Source organism: Mytilus californianus, unplaced genomic scaffold, assembly GCF_021869535.1.
Source record: "Mytilus californianus isolate M0D057914Y unplaced genomic scaffold, xbMytCali1.0.p SCAF_13, whole genome shotgun sequence".
In the NCBI taxonomy this organism is placed as follows: Eukaryota; Metazoa; Mollusca; class Bivalvia; order Mytilida; family Mytilidae; genus Mytilus; species Mytilus californianus.
In genome coordinates this window covers 9,557,818-9,581,549 of record NW_026262615.1, presented here as the reverse complement: position 1 = coordinate 9,581,549, position 23,732 = coordinate 9,557,818, and the positions used below count along the sequence as shown (strand labels likewise).

Below are 23,732 nucleotides of genomic sequence, written 5' to 3'. Positions count from 1 at the left end.
TCAGTATGAAGAGTCAGATGTGAGGGTTACCAAATATTTGATATGCTTGCTTATTAAGTTATAGTCATCCTGCTGTCGGTATGATGAGCCAGATACTCCCATCAGTGTCACCAAATATCTGACATGTTTGATTATGATTTTAAGGACAGTCTACTACCGCTGTGATGAGCCAGATACTCATATTAGTGTCACCGAGTACTTGATTGATTATAATTTTAGGAACAGCCTGCTGTCGGTATATATATATATATGATAAGTCAAAGTTACCCGTCTGAGTCACACAATTAATGACATGCAAGAATATGATTTCTGTGACAGTTTGCTGCCGGTATAATGAGTCAAACCTTAAGTTCAGCGACCATTTGACATTCTTGTTTATAATTTAGGGGACAGTCTGCTTCCGGTAAGTTAGATGTTCCCGTCAGCGTCACCTTATATTTCACATGGTTAATCTTAATTTAAAGAAATTGACAGTTGAACGTTCCAAACAAAACCACTGACCCAATTCCTACCTAGTATTACATGATCATGTAGCGTTTTCACTCTTTACCAGAAAATATATATATATATGGTCAACATTACCTTAATCTTTTGCGTTTTCCATTGCATCTTTTATTTGATGTTATGATTTTCTCAATAAATTGGAAAATAAAAGCAAAACACCTTATATGTGTTAATTGTCATTTTTTGTTTGTCAATGTTTGTTTTTGTGTTTGATTGTGTTATATCTTAACCTTCCTAAATTTGTAATTAAACCATTAAAAAGGGACAACATGATGTTCCCATCAGATTCACTATTTATTTTAATGCTTTATTAGAATTTAAGGGACAGCTTGATACCAGTATGATGTGTCAGCTGTTTTCATCACACTCAGCAAATACATGTATTTTACATGGTTGACTACAATTTAAGGGACAGCTTGCTGCCAGTATGATGAGTCAGATGTTCCCATCAGTGTCACTAAATATTTGATATGGTTGCTTAATGATTTATTGACATCCTTTACTCCAGATAAACCCATTATTGTCGCCAAAAATTTTGCATGCTCGATTATATTTTAGGGGCAGCCTGCTGTCGGTATAATGAATATGGTGTTACCATCAGCGGTACCAAGTTATTCATATGCAAGTCTGTGAATTGCGGTGGAGTTCGTCTTTCTAAGGCTTTGTTTTCTATGTTGTGGTTTTGCACAGTTGTTTGTCATTTTGGTCTTTTTTTTTGCCTTTTTTTGCAATGGCGTTGTAAGTTTATTTTCGATTTATGAGCTTGAATGTCCAGTTGGTATATTTCGCCTCTCTTTTACACGTATTTCCTGAATGTACAATATTTCAAATTTGCTATACACATATTACAATACTTCCACATGTCAATCAATATTTTTAGGGACAGGCTGCAGTCGGTAGGATGAGTTGAATGATCCCGTCAGTGTCATAAAATACTTGTTTTGTTTGATTATGATTAAATGGACAGCCTGCTGCAGGTATGAAAAGTCAAATGTTACCATTAGCGTCAACAAAAAAATTGGAATGCTTAATTTTAATTTAAGGGACAGCCTGCTGCCGGTATGATGAGTCAGATGTTCCCTTCAGCTGGACCTGGGTATATCTTTCCTAATATGACACAGGTACAGAGAAATTTCTATGACCCAACACAGGTGCCACAGATGAGGGCAAGCCCAAGTTGGTCAACTCAGCCCACACCAGCTAGCGGTATGTGTATTACATAGATTTTTATTTCGATAAATGTGTTAACATCTATTTAAATTGATGTGCGTACAATTAAAGAAAACACAAAATACGTTGTTGTTTATAATATTAGAACTATGGTCCATAGAATTATGAGAATTACTATAGAATTAAATGGGAAAATATTCTGTAATATGTTACAAATATAAAATGATGAATAACCCTTCATCAATGTAAGTAAGTATGCGGTACCTGAATTGAAGTTGCTACAATTTGTAGGATTGAAGGGTATAATTTACCTCCTTTTCTACATCTTATTTTGTGTTTTGTTTTGCAAAATTACAGGACTAATAACCCCATATCAGCTATTTAGGCTTGTCACGGATGCCCCTATCCTAATATTTAATCAATCAGCCCAGATACCTGACTGCCATTTAGGGTTCAATAGAGGTTGGAATAGCATAAAAACTGTAGACATGGGGTTCTGAAATCTTTGCAATCAAGTCATTAAAGAAAAAGATGTTGCTAAAATAACACATTAATAATTTATAAGTGTCTCGCCAACATTAGTACAGTACAATTTTGAAATTATTAAGGCCATTTTCAAACGAATAATGAAATACGGATTTAAAAAAAAGGAACTGGTATATTTACAATTCTAACATAGGTATTTAAAAATATGTTAAATATAAAAAAATATTTACATTGGATATTGGTATAAAGAACGTCTTCTACGGTCTGAAATAAGTTTTACAGGTTTAGGCACATTTGGTACTAGACTAAGTTAGATGTTACACCAGTGATGGTCAAAACAGTATCTAATCTCTCCTAGAAAATTATGGATTTTGAAAAATTTTGTTATAGGTAAATAAAACCCTTTTTTTGTACTTCCTGTCAAGGTAAAATATTAAATAAATTATGTAATTTAGCAGAATGTAAGGATTTGTCTAAATTACCGGAGAAGTCCACTGAAATCTACTTTGCCAACTTTTGATTGATAAAAGTAGATGTAATTTTAAAGTAAAAACCATTTAAAACAAGGACTGCACCTTTTCTATTATTTCAGGTTTTAACGTAGGAACCACACGTTTTGTATAACAAAATACACATGAAATACAAAGCTTGCTGGTTACAAAACATATTTGTCGAAGTTATTATTTATTTAAGTTTTGATAAAAAAAGAATGGTTTGCTTGCAACACGAACACAATACTATATCTTTAGAAAATGATTTTATGCAAATTCTAATGCACCAACAAACTACATGTACTTAAGAAAAACTTAAATTGAAAAAAAATTTTGAAAAAATATTGATACCCCATGTTTTCCATTTTATCCGGAATAATTTTGATTCTAAAACTACAAATACATCCCACAAAGAAAAAAATGTTTGTTTGGTTATAAGCTGAGTATTTTTGTAATGTTGATTATCAATCACATTCTAGGAATTTTGCTTTATATCAACATTCTTCAAGAGATAAGTCATTATTGGTCTGTGATTGTGGTGCCCGCTTGTTATTTTGATCAAGCAATATATATTACATTCACACAGGTTCGCATACGTAATTTTTTAAAGTATTTAAATAAATGATTAAATAAAGTGACAATATACAGTTGGCTAGGTCTCTCTTCTAGCACCAGAGATCAACCCCGCTTTTTGGTGGGATTCGTGTTACTTAATTTTTAGTTTTCTTTTTTGTGTTTTGTTGACTGGTTGTCTTTTCGTCCCCTTTTGTTTTTGCTATTGAACTGTCTTGTTTTTGTTTGAATATCCTTTTGGTATATGTCGCCTCTCTTCTGAAACCATTTATGCTGTTGTTACTTTAAGCCATGATATTGTCTGTCTCTTTTTGACTTATTTGTTTTGAAATCCCTTTCTACAAAATACGCATGATAATGACAAATTATATCTTGGAAAAGTATACAATTTTAGCCAATTTCCTTTCGCAGATTCTTTAAGGCTGTTGTTCCTTCTTTATTTTTTTACTTTAAAGCTACAAGTACAATTCCTGAAGCTTCATGGTTAAGATGGTCAAACGTCCGAGGTGATATAAATGTTCAGGTATGTACAGTTACACTGCTTAAAAAAATATTGAATTAAAAAAAATGCAAATACTAGTTATTAACTTTTAACGGCTAACGCTATCTTTGGAATTATCAGTGGTGACAGATGTTAAAAAAACACACTTGCAATCATAGAATCTCCGACATAAAAGTCAACTTTGCTTGGGGAGGTCGCAAATTCAGATTGATACCAATACGTATTTTTATATAACTGGAAATTTGCAGACAAAATAAAAAACAATTGCCCTTATTAACTTAGTAGGATGCATTGTTTCGACCCAGTAAGAGAGGTTCACCGTAGTAATTTGTATGAGATAATTTATGTAATGCAAATCATTTCAGGTAATGCTATTTGCCGTTTTGATAACAAAGAAAAATTTTACGCAATGTAGAGTAGATGTAAGATTTCACTTGATTTGAATTAAATCCTATAAAGAATGATCAGATTATAATTTTATTTTTACACAATCAGGTGTTTTACAGCTTAACCGTTTATACAGCATTTTTTTTCAATAAAAAAAAAGAAATTCCCCTTAAGTTATAATTTGTTATTTTTCTGTTTTTGTTTCATAGTTTATATCAAATGTTTCAGTCTTTTAATATGGTTCTTGATCAAACAGCAGTTTCATTTTAAATGTGCTTCTTATAAATAAAGGCCTGAAGAAATATATCGATAATAAGACAATTTTAGAACTTATGTGAAGATTTCCATCGATCAGTTATTCTTAGGACAGAATATGCTAGTAATTCCGCCTGTTCAAACGATATTACGTCTGCTTTCAATGATATCATAGACGAGATGGCACTACGACCGAGCAACATAGAAGAAGGATCAAACGTTATCGTACAGATGCTACTAAATTGCACAGAAGAGGGAGTTTTTAAAAGTATTGTAGACAGCCTGTTTGAAGGGGTAGTTGACATATATATACTCATCGAGTTTTAACTTAAATATCCCGTAATTTGAATAAGAATGAAACAAATCATTTGAAACGACAAGTATTTTAAACATTGATTATTTCTGTGCCAAACACAACAAAAGTTTTTTAGATTCACATTTGACCCAAACGAATTGATAATATATTGATGAAAACTAATATATAGAGCTTAAAGATTTGTTTTTGCGTCTGTATTTTAGTTTTGTTATCTATAGAGTCAATTAAAAATCTTCACAAGGAAACGATGAACATTCTTATCCAAAAGTAGTGTCACAATAATCCTGAATGGCACCCCCAATTCAAAATATACCTATATAATCAAACTCCTAAGAAAACTCCATAGGGACAAATTACTAAAAAAAACTCATTAATAAAATGATGAACAATAGTCTTCAAGATCTTGTGATCTGTCAAAGCAGTTCTCGGCAAGCAACATATGCATGGTGAAGTAAGGAGAATTGAAATGTTTCAGACTGATTTAGATTTTTTGGTGAAAGAGAGGTGGAAGATCTAAAAGAGACATTTAAACTCATACATCGACATATATGTCTTAACATCGTGTAAATCACCTAAACCGACATCATTATTCAGCGTGACAATACTTGTGCAAACATGCATCATAGATTTTCAACATAACTAAATGAAATAATGCAATTATATCTAATACATGCACCAACAAAAAAGTTTGTTTAGTTGTTATCCAGTTTCCACTCGTTCTGACTATGAGGTTATTGTGAACTAGCATAGTACCGAGTAATAGGCCTAAAATTGACAAACACCAACAGAAAATATAGATTACCAACATATATTGGTTTATTTAGAAACTGAAGGTGGGAAGATACCAAAGAGACGATTGTCCATTCTCAATTTTATCAAAATTTACAAGTTGAAAAGAGATCGACACAACTACGGCAAACAAACTGATCAACGACGAAAAGACAAACTTTTCCAGAAACTGGGGGTGCTTCGATTCATTTTCTGGAAAAACAATGTTCAATCAAGATTTTAAGTTTGGATTATACTGCTAAATATGTAACTTCTATAGTATATTTAACAATACAACCGCATGCTACTGATTACACACATGTTTCATCAATATCTTTAATCAGGCATGCTGGAATCCAAAAGCTTGTGCATTGTATTTGTCTTGTCGTCTTCACCGAAAAACGAGAGAGACCTTGTTCCTGCCTAGGTTAAACCATTTTAAGTTATTGAACAAATAATTTCGAAGAAAGGGTGGGTTTTAACAGCCTAAACGCCACTCCTTTAAATCTGCTAACGATATTTAGTTGTTTTGCCCCTACATCTTCAATATTAGTTCCCGAATCATGTTTGATATTTCAGCCTTTCAGATTGAAATCACTTGAAAGCTATTTTCATATGACCGGCTTTTGACTCTGGATTATATAATTTTTTGACAAGTTACCTAATCTGATTTTCGGTCAAGTAAGAGCATCTAAAAGAATTAAATTAAGACTATAATCACAATTTGGGGGAAAACAACTGTTTTCTGATGATTTTGTTGTGTATACAAAACAAAAACATAAAAATTGGTTTTTTACGTTTTTTTATGGACTTGAATGAAATGATCGTCAAACATCACGGTTACTACCGTCGTTTCGTCATTTGTTGTGTGGCAAGAGACATTCTTACTTGTTTTCCAAATTTCATGTGGTAAGACATTAACTAGATGAACAAAATAAGTTCAAGTATTTTAACAAGAATTACAGCCTATCAAAACAGGCATAAGGACAACGATGCCTAGCCTTAGAGGAAATAACTCTTCCGGACAAATCCGGAATCTAAGTGGGAAATATACAAAAAAACTATTGGCAATATGAATTCCCTTCCGAAATATATAATTAAAATACAAAAGTTCATGGAATAAATTCATATGTCATGTTTTACGACAGACAAAAAAAAAAACAAGGAATATGAACGAAATGGTTTGGACCTGAAACGTATACAACCCGGTTTTCGACATGATAATCCTCTCCTGTCAAGTTTGCAACAACTGTTACAACTTGTTTTTCAGTAGCAACTCTAGAAAAACACGTATATAAATGGCAATATTTAATGATAGATCGAGCTTATTTAAGCACGCATTATATTCAGTTACTATTAAAAGTTTGCTCATTATTGAGCATGCGACATTAATTTATTAAAGCCAGTAATCTGGAAAATTCGTCAACAGGGATAAGAGGCAGAGGTAGTATATCGACTTTCAAAAAGAGATTCAAGATAAAACACATGAAACAATAAGGCAAAGATATCTACAACTGTGCCAATCACCTGCAAAAGGTAAATGAACACGTACTGGTTACGACAATTGTTTACACATGTTTCATTTGGTAAAACACTTAATGTAAGGAACAATTGATTCTGAAGAAAGTCATTATATGTTTTGTAAACAAACTTATCTGTTAATTCACTACAAACAGGTGATTTAATACAGAAACATTCAAGTAAAAACCTATTAATCATAAATCTTCTTATCCAACATCTACCTTACTATACGTATTAATTATACATAAAAACGATAACAGGAATCACCAAGCATATTGACAATCCAAAATTCTACACCATCCAACTCCTCGGAAAATATAGACATACAAACAAAGACAAGTAACAAGAAAGAAAACGTTTGACAGATAGCCTGACTTGACACAGGTAAACAATGTGATAGTATTAAACCAGTCCGCACAAACCTCTTATTTAAATATTTTCATATATGTCGTGAAAGGAAAACATACAGGATGACCACTAAAGAATCAACCATTGTAACTGAATTGTCAAGCCTGTAATTCTTAAAACATGTAGAACTTTTTAGAATTTAAATATTTTTTTTGTAATGTCAGAGTATGACATCTACGTGTTTTTGTCTGATGTGTCGGTAATTGTCAGCTCATCATGTGCATTGAGATGTGTGGCCTGTAGATTATCCCTATTGTTTAAGGAAAGTATACAATATTTGAATCGGATGCTGAAAGTGTGGGAAAATATTCTATTTATCGGTTAGCAGTAACCCTCTAGTAGTAAAGATAATCATGTTATTTAGTTTTGCTTTTGTTATATTTAGCTTTGCTTTATCATATTTTGGTTCGGACTTGTTATATTTCGTTTTGAAATTGGTATATTAAGTTTTTCTATTGTTATATTAAGCTTCGTTAAGTTTCAAAACAGGTTTCTTAATGTGTGTTTTTCAGCAAGTTTATCAGGTTCGGGAGCGTCATATTGATTCAAGAATATTAGAGAACAACGGTAAATATGTTTTGCACTTTAAGTTTATGTAAACATAAGGTCAAGCCATTGAATTTGCTTTGTAATCTTGTGCCAAATCGTTTTAGAAAAAAACCAAGCCCTCAATCATAAAGAATTTAACAATAAAAATGTCTGTATCGACCAAATAATTACCATTACTGAATATTTACAAGACACAGCAAAACAACTGAGAAGAACAATAATCTATACACAGCTTAACAAAAATATGTTATGATCTTTTAAAAGAATTTGACTCAAGGTACAGTTTGACAGCATCCCCTCTACTTAGATATTTTTGTTATATAATTATGAATTGGTGTATGGTTGGGAATACTTATTTTGCCAATGAACCTGATATATACGTCAGCTTAAGCGGCAAGATTTGATTTTTGGCGATGACTTGAACATATAAAGTTGAGATAAATATATACAGAAATCATTAATAAAAAGAAACACACAACTATTGAAGACTACCTTCACTTTCCAACATGCAATGGCAGACAAAATAATGATTTTTTAAAATTTTTAATTAAAAAAGAATGACAATATGTTTATTTAATATAGAAAAAGGTGGCAGATACCAATACAAATGAAACTGACAACGCCATGGCAATACAAAATCCAAATGTTTCGCGAAAAGACACGTCCACAAAACACTTCATTAGACCTATAGAATAAACAATACGAATCCCAACAAACATCGCAATGATCCAAGGTGCCCCATCAGGATAAAGTATTGTGATACTTTCAGAAAAGCCCGAAAATTTTTTTTTTAGGGTCAATTACCTACATTACTGAATAATTAGATATTTTTTTTAATATCAAAGATATACGAAATCATAACATTGAATAAGATCAGATACCAAGTTACAGAAAAAAAAAACAAAACTAGCTATTTTTCTAATATGCCTTTAAATGCAGAAAACACTGGAAATGAAGTACAACAGTTTGAAGAAATTGAAGACAGCCAATTTTCTATACAAGGTGCAACGGGTTACACCTCCAAACTAGCAGCAGAACCATTGCTTGCAAAAGGTATATTTCTGTATTTCATTTTTTTCTATTTGCATTTTGTTCAAAGGTAAAAATATGTTTGAAAGATAATTAAAAAAAAAGTATAACAAATACAAATACAAATAATGTTATTGACTAATCACAGTGCCCATACTAGGGCAGAACAATTACAATTTAATTATAACTACAAGACAAAACTTACAAGACTTAACATGTTTTGAATGATTGAGTTTATTAAAACATTGAACATATATATGTTTATTAAGGAAAAGAACTGCATAAAATATACACAATTGGTGAATAAAACCAAGCAATATGGATTCCACTTGAAACACAAAAAAATCATACAATAATAAAAATATAATAAAGGGGGACAGCTCTTAGGTCAATTATTCAAAAGTGCATCTCTTTGTTTTGACAGTTGTTTTAAACGTTTATGAATTATATAAATGAAGTCTTCATCTTCGTTGCTTAAAAGCCAAATTAATTTGTTTTCATCAGAAAGTTTTTAAAAATTCTTCCTTTTTTTAAATTGATCATGATATGGTTTGCGTACTGATTTTAAGCATGGGCATTGATTTAAAAAAATGGGTTTCATCTTCAACAGAATTTTGACATAAGTTACATTTTCTTTCACTAATATCCAAGTTACAATATCTTCCCTTCTCAATGTTAAGGTTATGTGAGCTTGCTCTAAATTTAGTTAACAACCTTCTTTCATTTTCATTACCACAACTTACATATTTTTCTAATTTGAAATTGTTTTTAAATCTATGATATGTTCTTAATTTGTTCCCAAATTTGGAATGATTTGTATTATTATTGAAAAGCCTTTTTAACCAAATTTGGTTAAATATAGTTTTTAGAGAACTTTTTACTGTTGTTATAATATAATCAGACGAACTAGGCATATGAAATAAATAATCAAGTTTCAGATAAGACAAAAGTTTTCTAATATTACTATTTGTTTTCTGAATCTATTTTAAAAGACTCTTGAAAAGCTTGACCCAAACAGTTGAAGAGCTATACGACCAAAAAGGACCTAAAATTATAGCCAAATCCATCTAGTGCATGTAAGGTCAACAGTAAATGCAATTCGCCTGATTGTGTTTATCCAAATCTAAAACCAACCTGCATTATTCTGTCTGTTGGCAATTCATCAATTTTATTTCTCTTTATTATCGTATGTAGTTCATATTTTAACAAATCATTGCAAAACGGAGATAAACAGTGAGCAAGTTAAAAAAAGTCATAATAAATATCGATGAGTTCTGACAATTTAAGATATCTAAATTTGAATTATTCCTTTAATTCTTTTTCAGAAATTGAGAGTGCTGGAAACGGTTACGCGAAATCAAAGTACAAAACGGATGATAAATATCAGTGTAAAATATGTTTTGATAATCCAGTAGAAGTCACATTTTTGCCATGTATGCATGTATACTGCTGTAAAGACTGTAGCGACAAGTTAAAAATGAAACAATGTCCAATTTGTAGGAAACGGATCAGACAGAGTAGACCTTTGTATTTTGCTTGAAAAATTATAGCTATGTCTGTTGCTACTGCAGGCAATAACTGATATAAACATATAGTCATTAATTGATATAATGTGTTATACCATATGCATATATTAAAAATAAATATCATTTCTCCTCACCTTAATGACGTATAGGCGTAATGAAGAGAAATAAATCCAACATAAAACCAGTAAAGTAACACCAATGCATCAGTAATGGACCTATAATCCTATTTTAGATGATTAGGATTGTGTAAGGCGTAGGTACACGTCGAATACAGTACAGTTAACTTGTCTACATTGGTACTAATTGTTTTTCTAATAAACTTGAAGGTCTATAATGACCTTTAGTTGTTATTTGGTCTCTGGCGGAGTGTTGTCTCATTGGCAATCATACCACATCTTCTTATTTTTATATTAAACGTATATTAATTCAATATGAATGGCTATACTGTTTGAAAAATAGTATCGACATACTGTAGCAACTTATATTTTGCCAATTGCATACTGTAATGGTATTCTCGGACTGTTAAAACCATCTTTAAACTAAATCCACAGGATGAGTACTGATTGAAAATTTAGTCTGCGGAAACATTATTAATTAGTTGGAACTGTCTTTCAACTAGCCTTCAGTAACTGTGAGTACTCTTAGATTGGTTCTTTGTGTTTGATGTCTTTTTGGTCTTTTTAATACATGCTTAGTGTCAATCTAATGAGTCAACCCTTTTCCAAATGATATTTTTAGTTTGATTTTGTGTTGTGCCGTTATACCATTGACCTAATTTATGGGAAGTTTAACCACATCACATCCTGAATGTGGTCGTTAATGATTAAACTCTGCCTTATTTGTTTTTTTTTGCTTGTCGTTTTAGCATAAATCTGTCCGTTGTTTGAACAGACACAAAATTCAGTAAGCAAACTTTTAATAATGAACATTGATTATTAAAACATAAAACCACGAATGTAATTAAAGCAATAGGCAAAAGATACCAAAGGAATATTGAAACTTATAAGTCGAAAACATACTGACAACGCCATGGCAAATCAAAGAGCATGATCGCTCTGAGGGATACGATCGCCACTCTTTCCATTGATATTAGTATTCTTTCTCAAAAATAATTCAACTGCACATATATTCCCTATTTGATTCAATCTGAATATAGTTTTTTAACTTTAAAAAAATAACCAATCTCAGATACACACACAAGTGTATATTTATACATGAACATTGTATTGTGTTTTAATTTTTGCTCTACATTTTCTTCATTCTTGGAAATTCTAACCCAACTCATTTCAAAAATTTTCCTTCTGAAATCTATCAATCACACATACTCAGTGTAAAAAATATACATCTGTACAAGCATAACAAAGGTAAATCTGTTCTTTCTTTGGCTTCAAATTAACAAAAAATCCTAAAGGGTTACACTACACGCTGTTTTTTTATGTTCTTCAACTTCGTATTTGATCTGGCTATCTTACTGTTTCGATTCGGGCGCCACTGATGAGTCTTATGTAGCCCAAACGCACTTCTAGCTTACGAAATTATCAAGAAAGTATCGTAGATGAGTTTGTATTAATATCCTTGTGTTTGATGCTGTTAGTTTAAAAAAAATCAACCTTTTTCTTCAGATGCAATATCTGATCTGTTCCAATGTTTATTACATTCAAAGAAAGTCTGATAAAGATATTAATACTTACGATTCATTGATGTCTAAATGACTTTAACCTTAAGCTATCTTAATGTAAACTGCAAACTAACAACTGATATAAAAATAAGGAGATGAGGTATGCATGGTATGATTGTCAATCCGACAACTATCCACCCAAGATCACATGGAGTGGATGTAAGCAATTATAGGCAACCGTACGGCCTTCAACCGTGAGAAAAACCCATACTGTATAGTCGGCTATAAAAGGTCATGACATGAAAAATATGAAAACCACAGGCTCGTTTACACTTATAAGTAAAATATAAAAAACAAAATAACATTAAAAAACAAAAAAAAATAATTTCATAATTTTGCTCTAGACAGTCTTTTGATCATGAATAAAAGGTGCATTTTCCCCAATCCAGGTAGTTTTTCTAAAATTCCATGAATTTTGGAAAGTCATATTGATCATGTTGATATTTGAAAAACTTATAATTTTGGACTAAAAGTTAACAGCAATAAAACCCAACCAAGTCCAATTACTAGTTATGCACAGACAAATGCAATTATTTTCTTCTAAATTTTGCTCTGGACACTGTCTTTTGATTATTACAAGTCTTTTATTCGACTTGAATAGAAAAGTCTATCCATAAGTATACCCTTGACTTGAATGGAATAGTCTACCCACAGGTAATCTATTAATAGCTACGTTCATTATTGATCTACTCAGTTTTGTAACAAAATAGGAATAAAAGCAAATAAACATATCTGATGATTACTTACATATTAAAACATGTTAAATACATGTGACTTTTTAAAAAAAAAACATTTCATCAACAGTGAGCAACAAGTGGCATATATGTCTTCATAGCGTTTATAATATGGAAGGCTCCATTTGGGCTGAGGGGGTGTTCTACCTCTACTTCTACCATTACGCTGTCAAGGTCAAGAAAACTACGCATGCACTTAATAACATAAAAAAGCCTTATAGAATTATGTTTTGAATGAGAAAAAAGTAAAATAACAAATATACCGAACTCCGAGGAAAATTCTAAACTGTCATATTCCTGACTTTGTACAGGCATTTTCTTGTGTAGAAAATAATGGATTAAACCTGGTTTTATAACTAGCTTAACCTGTCAATTGTATGACAGTCGCATAAAATTCCATTATATTGACACCGATGTGAGAACAAAACAAACAGACATAATACTTAAAAATGTCAAAAATAGGGGTACAGCAGTCAACATTATGTTATAATCTTAATCACTACAAAACAAGCAAATATGTCAACAAAGACAAACAAAAATGCATATAGACAAAGCACATTAGCAAAAAAGAAAGAATGCAAAAAATTTACCATAGCACAACAACATAATGACGAGATGTATAAGTACCGAGCCACGTCAAATGGATACTGCCAAAAATAGGCTAAACAGTAAAAGTTATAATTTACAACGACAAATAAAAGAATACTATAACACGTTATTAAGATGATAAACAACGTCAGTACCTAGAATCTATACTTCAAGACCATCGTGTATTATTTGTGAAGTTGATACGGAATGTCAATTGTGGTTTTCCATTTCTTTATGGAAGTTCAATATCAAAGTTTTATAAAGGTAACATAATAAGAATAACACCACTTCAGTACTTGTTTGACGGAAATAGATTTATTTCGGAACAATTTCAACAAAACAGGGGAATTCCCACTCTGACGTTATGGATGCTGAATATAACAGTGCGCATGTGCAAGTGAATGGAAGTTTGAAAAAGAATAGCAGAAGAAAAACAGATTTTAAATAACTTTTCACAAAAAAGTTTCTCTTTGTTTAATATCCCTTGCTTATATACTTATTTACTAAACTTTTAATGTTTTTTTCGTAAAATAACCTTGTAATTCGTATTTTATTTTTAATAAGTTAGATAAAATAGTCAACAAATTATTACCACTAAAAGCCCAAATCGAAGCAAGGTACAAACATACTAAAGTATGTCTCCTGAAATGTCCACAATATAGTATAAAGCTGTACAATAAACATCAAGGGCACGATGACCCAAACAAAAGCAAACCGACAGACTAGAAAATCAAATTTTCTATCTGAATAGACAAATACGAATACTTAATACAGATAACTGTAGACATTTAGAGTAAAATCTATTATCAAACCTCAGAAGGACCAAAAACAACAATAGCTTAACCACATAAGACAGAAATAAAATACTTCTCTCCAAATTTCACCAGAGATCTCCTACGCCAGACAACATTTCCAGATATTAATTTACTCAGCAAATACATCTGCACTGCATGGTAAAGGCTTACTTCCAAATCATTCCCAACAAAGACAACTACATAATCTTTGCAAGGATAAAGCTTGCTCCATTATCACAATCATAGTTATCAAATACATCTATATAGCAAGGTGAACGCTTGCTTCCTCATTATCCTACTCAGTAAAGACCTCCGCACACCAAGGTCATAGCTTGCTCTTTAATCATACTTAACAAAGACAACCGCATAGTATTATTGCTCAATCATTATCGGTGTTACCAAATACCGCTACGTATAAATATAAACATAATCCAAGCAAGGATAAAGCTTGCTCCATTATCATAATCATATTTTTCATATACATCTATATAGAAAGGTGGAGGCGTGTTTCATCATCATCATACTCAGTAATTAGGCCTAGTGCACAGCAAGGTAATAGCGTGCTCCCAAATCATTCCCAGCAAAGACAACTACATAATATTAGCAAAGATACAGTTTCCTCCATATTTCAAAACCATATCTTTCAAATACATCTATATATTAAAGTAAAGGCTTGCTTCATCATCATCATACTCGACAAAGACTTCTGTATAGCAAGGTAAAAGTTTGCTTCCTAATTAAATCAGCAAAGACAACTGCATAGTATAAGCAAGGATAAAGCTTGCTCCATCAGCATCATAGTTGCTAAATACATATACACAGCAAGGTAAGAGCTTGCTTATTATTAATAATAACCATACTCAGCAAAGACATCTACACAGCAAGGTAAAAGCTCGCTCTCTCTAAGTAAACTCATCAAAGACAACTGCCAAAATCATATTTAAAAAAAATACATCTACATAGTAAAACTATAGTTTCCTCTATAACCAAAATCATCTGCAAAGCAAGGTAAATATTTTGCTCTTTAATTTTACTCAACAAAGAAGCTTTATAGCAAAGTATATGCTTGCTCCATACAACAAAATATGGCCAATTCAAACCAAAATCAAGAAATGGGGGTGGCCATGCTAAGGAGAAGTAACAGATCTAAAACACAACTGACCTCATTACAAGAAGATCAGAATTCTACGGAGAAAAATGTCACTAGAGAATACTGTCTTTATAGAAGAAATGATCTACAGAAAAAAAAGATTGACAATTGTAACTCCAAACATATATATATATATTAACTTTAAACCAAGAAATAACGTTGTGATAGCCTTCAACTCTGCAGCAAATGGACTTTTTAGGGTTTTTTGCCATGGGTTGTCAGTCTATTTTCGACTTATAAGTTTGAATGTCCCTTTTGTATCTTTCGTCTCTCTATTAGAAAGTCTGTATCCACTTAGCTGTTGCCAAAAGTACAAAATGGATCCCTTTAGGCAAATAACTCCAATAAGGAGTCGGTTGTTAGTTTTGACCATGTAAAATCATTTGTAGATCTTATTGTTCTAAATTTGTTTGCTGTTCCTCTTTATCTGTTATAGTTTTTACTTGAAATTCATAACATGGGTATCTATTTTAAAATGATTCTTCTTATAAAGACTTAAACACTTAATAAAAGAGGGACGAAAGATACCGGAGGGACAGTCAAACTCAAAGATCGAAAACAAACTGACAACGCAATGGCAAACAATATAAAGACAAACAGACAAATAATAGTACAGATGACACAACATAGAAAACTAAAGACTAAGCAACACGAACCCCACCAAAAACTGGGGGTGATCTTAGGTGCTCCGGAAGGGTAAGCAGATCTTGCACCACATGTGGCACCCGTCGTGTTGTTTATGTCATTACATATCCGGTAAATAGTCCAATTCGGTAGGTCACATTCGTGAAAAGGGAAGGGTATTGTAGTTACGACATATAAAGTATTTCGTGATTCTTCAAGGAGGAACAGTAAATTTTCAGTTTTGCACAAAACGAAAAGAAGAAATAAAATTTTGACGAAAACATTCATTAGGAGCAAGTCTAGCAATCATACAGATTATGTTAAGAGTTAAGTCAGTGTATGGCAGCTGATATGGCATTTCTCACATACTTTATGATTGTATTGCCTAATGACCGTTAGCATTAACGCAAAATATAATTATGTTTTAGCCTCATGCCCATGGAGAAGTGATCAACGTCAAAGGACAGGATCCTCTGACTACCTCAATGTTTGCCGAACCACGCAGAAAGGAAAAGAAACAGATGCTAGGAGAACGTTTGTTCCCTTTGATCCAAAATATGTACCCAGACTTGGCTATGAAGATCACTGGAATGTTACTAGAAATAGACAATTCGGCATTGTTACACATGTCGGAATCCAAGGAGTCACTTGAGGCTAATGTTTGTAGTAGGAATGATTAAAGGTTGCACTTTTGTAAATATAGACAATGCAATTTCCAATAGGAACTCCTTTTACGACTAAAACAGCACCACTTTTATTATGAAATTTCGTAAAATTTATATCCTTGAATGGAAAGTTTATATGCACTACCTTTTTTTTCAAAAGTTAAAACATAGGCCTCTGCGGCATACTTTCAACATTTATAATGTCTCGAACTTCTTATAGTTTAAATATATACTAAAATGCTGTACTTCCCCTCCCTTCACTTCGGGTCTTTCTCAGAATTCAATTAGCCCCTATCCATGTGTATTTATACTGATAACATTTTCAAGTCGTGTCTTTACGAGATAAAGCATAAAGATCATGTCTGGAACCAGTAGATAAACAAAACAAAAAAAAATCTATGAATATTAAATTTCTCCCCAAAAGAAGCGTGGTTTGTGAAACAGCTGTATTTACAAAGTGCAACCTATACTAACATGTATCTAAATACAGAAATCTTGAAAAACACCTTTTGTCACAACAATACTTATTTACCAGAATCATAGCCCAAAAGAATTCACTGCATGTACTGTTACTTTTCTTTTACATAACATTTAATACCCCAACCCCAGTTTCAATTTTTTTAAAAATTGAAAGCAATCCTTTAATTATTGTCAGCTTACCCTACGTGCATGTTTTCTGACATGAAATGCCTAAAACCTGTATGAAACTACTCTGAAAACAAATTGAAAGCATTTCAGAATACTATAAATATAAACTTTAATAGTTAACAATTCCATCATTCATAATTATATAAAAAATGAAAACACCACGTTATCAATTTCATGCGTCCGAAGCGCTTTTCTGGATTTACCTTTATCAGGAACGCTCAAAGCCAAATATTTGAAAGCCAAGGACCGAAACAGTTAAAGAGCTATACGACCAAAAAGTACCTATTAGTAAATAAAAGCCAAATTCACGTAATGTCAACTTTGCATGAGAGAGTTGAAACCTTAGTTTCTTTTTTAAGTTCAAAATTTATAAACAGAAAATTTTAAAAAAGGTTTGTCTTATCCTGCCTCTATCTCCACATCTTACTGTATGCCAATTTATCTCTAAAAGTTGACAATTTCTGCCTTAAATGGTCAGTTCAGAAATCTTGTCACAATATTATTATTAGCTCTAACCATATATCTAACATAATTTGGATAAAATATGAACTAGTGTTTAAACAAAGCCGTACTTGCAAAAAATATATGTATGAATTTACCAGTTTGATATATAAATTCAAAAGTGTTATAGAACTTACTGCTAAAATCTGTTTTTTACATAACTTCCAAGCAAGGTTGTTGTTTTCTATACAAAAGACCTATATAATGATATAAAATAGCCTTTACTGGTTAGATATTCTGTTTAATGACACAGGGGTTAGGGATATTTCTATTGTTTTTGCCTCTGGGGCCTCCAATTTGCTAAATAATTCTGCTGTTTCTGTGAATATGTAATATTTAGTAAATTTTTAAGATGGATTAGGTGTTACGGCTTACTTATAGGTTTTCGGCAGGGCAAAAACACCCCAACAACAATGTTCATCAAGGATCTATGACTGCGAAGAGTAAATGAAAGCACTTCTTGACAATTTAAATTAAATATATGCATATATTATTAATTTACTTTGCATACATCGCTTTGGGTAAACTATGCATACTGTAAACTGTGAATTTATGCTGAGTCATCATATTTAAGGCCCAGGATTTTTCCAATCTTCATGCAATATTTATAAAACTTTATATTTGAGTTAATTTCATTTAAATCTCTGAAGATAAGCCAGATTTGGTGAAAGTTGGTATGAAGTTTCGTAACAAATTATATCCTATAATGGAGAGGTTATATGCACTACAATTTTTTTCAAAGGTGAAAACATGGGGCTGTGCGGCATATTTTCAACATTTATATGCCTCGAACTTGTAAGAGTTTAAACTTCTACTAAAATTCTGTACTACCCCTCCATTAACTTTGGGTCTTCCTCAGAATTCAATTTAGCCGTTATCCATGTGTATTTATACTGGTAACATTTTCAAGTTCAGTCTCTACAAGATGAAACATAAAGATCATATCTGGGAACCAGTAGATAAACAATACAAAATATCTATGAATATTAAATTTCCCCAAAGGGCCAGTGAGAGTTTTTGTCATGGCTAATTGTCCGTCGTTACTATTTTTTATCGTCATCTGTACTTTTTTCAAAAACGTTCTCCTTTAAAACTACTAGCCCAACAGCCACAACTTTCATTGGGTATCTAGTTTAAATATGTGTCCCTTGATCCCGCTAGCCAACAAACATGGCCACCAAGGATAAAAATAACAAAAGGGGTAATATGCAAGTATTGTCTATGATTGTGAAAACCATTTTGCATGTCATAGGAAGAAATGATCTGACATGACAGAAGGCTAAGAAAGTCAATGTCTAGATATTATCGTTTCGACCAAAATTGTAAGAGTTACTGCCATTGATTGCCATTTTTTGAACATAAATAAGAGGTAGAGAGAAACACAAAAGAAATTATTAGTATTACAATGTAAAAAAAGGAGAAAAATATTCTAGTGTACAATGTTATAAAGTGACCGTTGTTGAAGATGCACATAGATCCAGGTGAGTGACACAGACTCTTTAGAGCGTCTTGTGTTATTTTCAAAAGGTATTGTAAATTCAATTGTTATAAATAATAAAGAAGAAATAAAATGTCCACTCCTATCATGGACAACAGGAAATTGCACATCCAAGCTGAATGGTGCCTATATATTTTTTGAAACAGGAATATCTGAAACAACTAATACATAGTTTACCAAATATATTTTAATATTCTTGTCAGTCGAGTCAATCATCAAGAATTCATTTTACACCAAGGCCAAGCTTTTCTTTGTTTACTAAAAAAATCACAATATCCCCCTTTCATTATTCATACTTGCAATTTCTGACAATATAAGTGCCTATTCCTGGTCGTTTTACCACACAATAATAGCGAAATTTTGCAATTGTTCTGTTTTTTTATGTTGCAGTATGTTTGTATGAAAACTCTAACAATTCATTCATGACCGAAATTAACTTAAATAATATATATTTTACAGATACGAGAAGCCGTCGCTGTACTGCAAGCTGATCATCAAGCAAAAGAAACACAAGTAGGTACAAAAAAGGATTGATATGTTTGTTTTCTGGCGAACTGAAGGTCTCTTTCTAAGTGAAATCTGATTGAAAATCGATCCTTAATTCCATATCTTAAGTGCAGGTAATGCAACGACTCGTCAAGAGGTATGGGATGTTTTAAAACATTAATGGCCATGTTTTCACCTCTCTCCGATTGCATTTGTATAGGAAAGAATTAGGTCATTGGATTATGTTCTTCTATTACTTTTAATGTGATTATTTTGATACGTATAACTTCTTTTCAAAATTGACGAAGTCGTGATTATTAAATAATAAACAACATTAAATAAAGTATTGGTGTTCCCTTAGGGAGGAACAGTAAAGTTTCAGTTTTGCACCTATTGAAAAATAGAAATAAAATTTTGATGAATACAATTTAGTACTAGCAAGTCTTACTATTTTTAGGAGCCCCTTACTGTTAATATGTTTGCCGACGTCCCCCAACAGGAACAGAAACAGATGTTAGGAGAACGTTTGTTCCCTCTGATCCAAAGTAAGTTTCCAATCCTGACTTGAAAGATTACTGGAATGTTACTGGAAATGGAAAATCCAGAATTGTTACACATGTTGGAATTCAAGGAGTCACTAGAGTTTAAAGTTTGTAAGATAAATGATTAAAGGGGAATGTTAATGCACTCTCTGTTTTACTTCTATGTATACTGAGATTTATCACATGGTACACTACTGGTCATATGGATTTGGCTTTTTACACCTTCCCGCACAATCTAATTTACATACAAATCTATAAACACATTGAAATATTCCTTTTTGCTCAATTAACCCAAAGAAAAAACCAAAACAACGACGAAAAGACAAGTCCACAAAACACTACATAAAATCCAAAGACTGAGAAAAACGAAACTAACCAAAAACTTGTAACTTCAAAATAGAATAGTTAGGTCGGGAGGTTTTTCGACAATGTTTTGATTTTCTTTTCAAATGGCCTGGTTCTTACAAAATCTGGCACATTAAGTATAATTTTCTATCCTTCGCCGAAACGTACTTTATATCGTGGTATTTTCATAAATATAATAAAACATTACTAAGGTTACTAAGCTTGCTTTCATAAAAACTGCTAAAAAGTGATAATAACACGTTATTATTTCTGTAGGCTGAGCGATGTATTTACGTTTATTAGGAACGCTTATACCTAAACATCTGAATCCCAGGAATGAAAAACTACATAGAAACAGTAGGCGCTAAATGATATAAAGGGCTCATAATAGTTAAAATTAATCTACGGTTCACTTTGCCTGAGGGAGTTATAAAGAAAAATACTTAAATCGACACTTCTTCTGTCGACGTCTCCTGTCTCGCTGCTTTGTGCGATTCCATCAGATTTGTTTTCTATCTTTATTTGTACCCTTTTTATGAGATTAAAGATTTAAACATCGGTAACGTATTGTTGTCATTTATTTTTCCCTATTCAAAATCTTTATAATGTTTAAGATTATACACCGAATAACACTTTTATTGTTAATCGATAATAAAAGAAATTCAATGAAATATGAGAAAAAAATCAGAAAATCAAGATCGCAAATTTGGACAGCTGTTCATTTTAATTATGTATTGCAGTAGTTTTTTTTTATAAAAGAAATGAAGAGAGTTTCTACACCAAAATGCGCAGTCAACAAATAAGTTGCATTAAGTTATAGCCTGAACACATTTGTTGGGGTCAATGTTTAACCTTTATTGCAGAATAATAAAAGAATGCTTTTGATATAATAATAGAAAGTAAAATCACAAAAATACTGAACTCCGAGGAAAATTCAAAAAGGAAAGTCCCTTATCAAATGGCAAAAAGATTTTATTTATCTATGCAAAATCCACCCATAAAGGATGGAAGGTTTTAAGTATAAAATTCGCACAGCTAGACATAAAATAATTTTGTCGTTCAAAGTATGACGGGATACATAAGTACAGAGTCACGTAAAATGGATATCACAAAAAACAGACTTAACAATAAAAGTAATATTAATAAATAAAATAATTTTGTGGTTCAAAATAAGTTACAGAAGAAAAAACCCAACAAAACTAGTTATTTTTCTTCTATTTTATGCCTTAAAATGTGGAAAACACTGCATATTATGTGAATGAAGTTCAACAGTTTGCAGAAATTGAAGAAATAGAATCATTCTTACAAGGAGGAACGGTTTACAACGCTGAATTAGTAGCAGAACCATTAACTGCAAAATGTATATTTCTGTATTTCATTCTGTTTATTTGAATTCTGTTCAAACACGTCAAAGGACATGTTGAAGAAAAATATATTTGATAGATACTCGTAGATAAAAAAAAATTGTGTAACAATAATACCGAACTCCAAGGTAAACTCAATAACATGCTCCACATGGCGCAGCTAGATACGCCCGCAGAGATCGAACCCTGAACTGTTAGGGCAAGTATTTGCTCTAAATTTGGATTGTGATAACATACTTGATGCATTATAGGTTTCTGACACAGAATGAATTTGGTCTAAGAACTTACAGATTTGAAATTGGACATTTACCTTTCATGGTACTATATCCAAAATTTAAAAACATGGATAGATTTAGCATATCAAAGAACCCCAAAAATCCAATTGTTGGTGAAATCAAACAAAGTGTAATTTGATAACGGCGCCAAAAATAAAAAATCTAAAAAAAGATATTTAGATTTAGCAAATCACACTACTGTGAGAATACCCATTAATGAGCCATGAAATATACCCATTAAATTAGGTCTATTAATTATGGTTATATTCAATGGTGTAAATTCCCATTAAACTGATCGTCTTTTCATTTAAAGAATTAATATCAACCCTTAAATAAAGCCAAAAACTTGGATAATGGCCATTAATTATGAGCCCTAAATTGATTCATATATATATTAATGAGCATGAATTAAACAGATAATGGCCATTAAGTTTTACCATAGAAACTAACTATATTGACCATTAATTTCTATTTAATAACGGTTAATGGGCATGAATTCTGTTTTAAAAATTTTAATGTGCATTCAATGTAACCATAAGTAATAGCACCATTATTTCTATGGGATATTTAATTGCCATTACTGCATTGTAATGGCAATTAAAAATATTAGATAGTATATTATTAAAGGAAATATCCAATTACAAATTTATGCATTTATTCGGTGTATAAGTAATAAGTATTTGTATTGGCCATGTTTAATAGCTTATTTTAATAGCTGTCCAATTCCCATTAAAAAAAATTGCTTTGTATTTAATGATCCTTAAACATCTATCAAAATGAGAATTTAGATGCTAACAAACTAGTTGGCTATTTCTAATGGCTGTTATTGTTAAGTTCCCAATTAATTTTTTTTCTTAAAATGTCCTGTACCAAGTCAGGAAAATGGCCATTGTTATATTATAGTTGGTTTCTGTGTGTGTTACATTTTAATGTTGTGTTTTTGTTGTGTTGTTGTTCTCCTCTTATATTTGATGTGTTTCCCTCAGTTTTAGTTTGTAACCCGGATTTGTTTTTATCTCTATCGATTTATGAGTTTCAAACAGCGGTATACTACTGTTGCCTTTATGTAACCCCACCCCCCTTACGTGCAATGCAATGTCCACCAACACCTTCAAGAATTTCATCATCTTAATTGTAATGAATACTCATTGTTCAACATGGCTTAATGATGCTCGCTGTTTGGTTTCAAATATTGAAATATTTAGTATTATAATATTAAAATTATGTGTCAGATATAAAGGATACATGTAAGGTTCTCTTCCTTTCTGTAATTAAATTTGCTGTGTCTGTATTTCAAACTAGTATTGCTGAATAAAGGTAACTGGAGTATGCATGCAATCTGTTTAATATCATTA

At 31.7% G+C, this 23,732-nt stretch overlaps 1 protein-coding gene and 1 pseudogene across 1 annotated transcript in view; both read left to right on the top strand.

The window, feature by feature from the left end:
* The window catches only part of LOC127723143 (polyadenylate-binding protein 4-like), a 59,118-nt pseudogene extending 48,418 nt beyond the window's left edge, over nt 1–10,700 (top strand).
* LOC127723848 (uncharacterized) overlaps nt 1–23,732 on the top strand; it is a 373,964-nt gene that overhangs the window by 219,797 nt on the left and 130,435 nt on the right. The gene's annotated exons all lie outside the window — the stretch shown is intronic.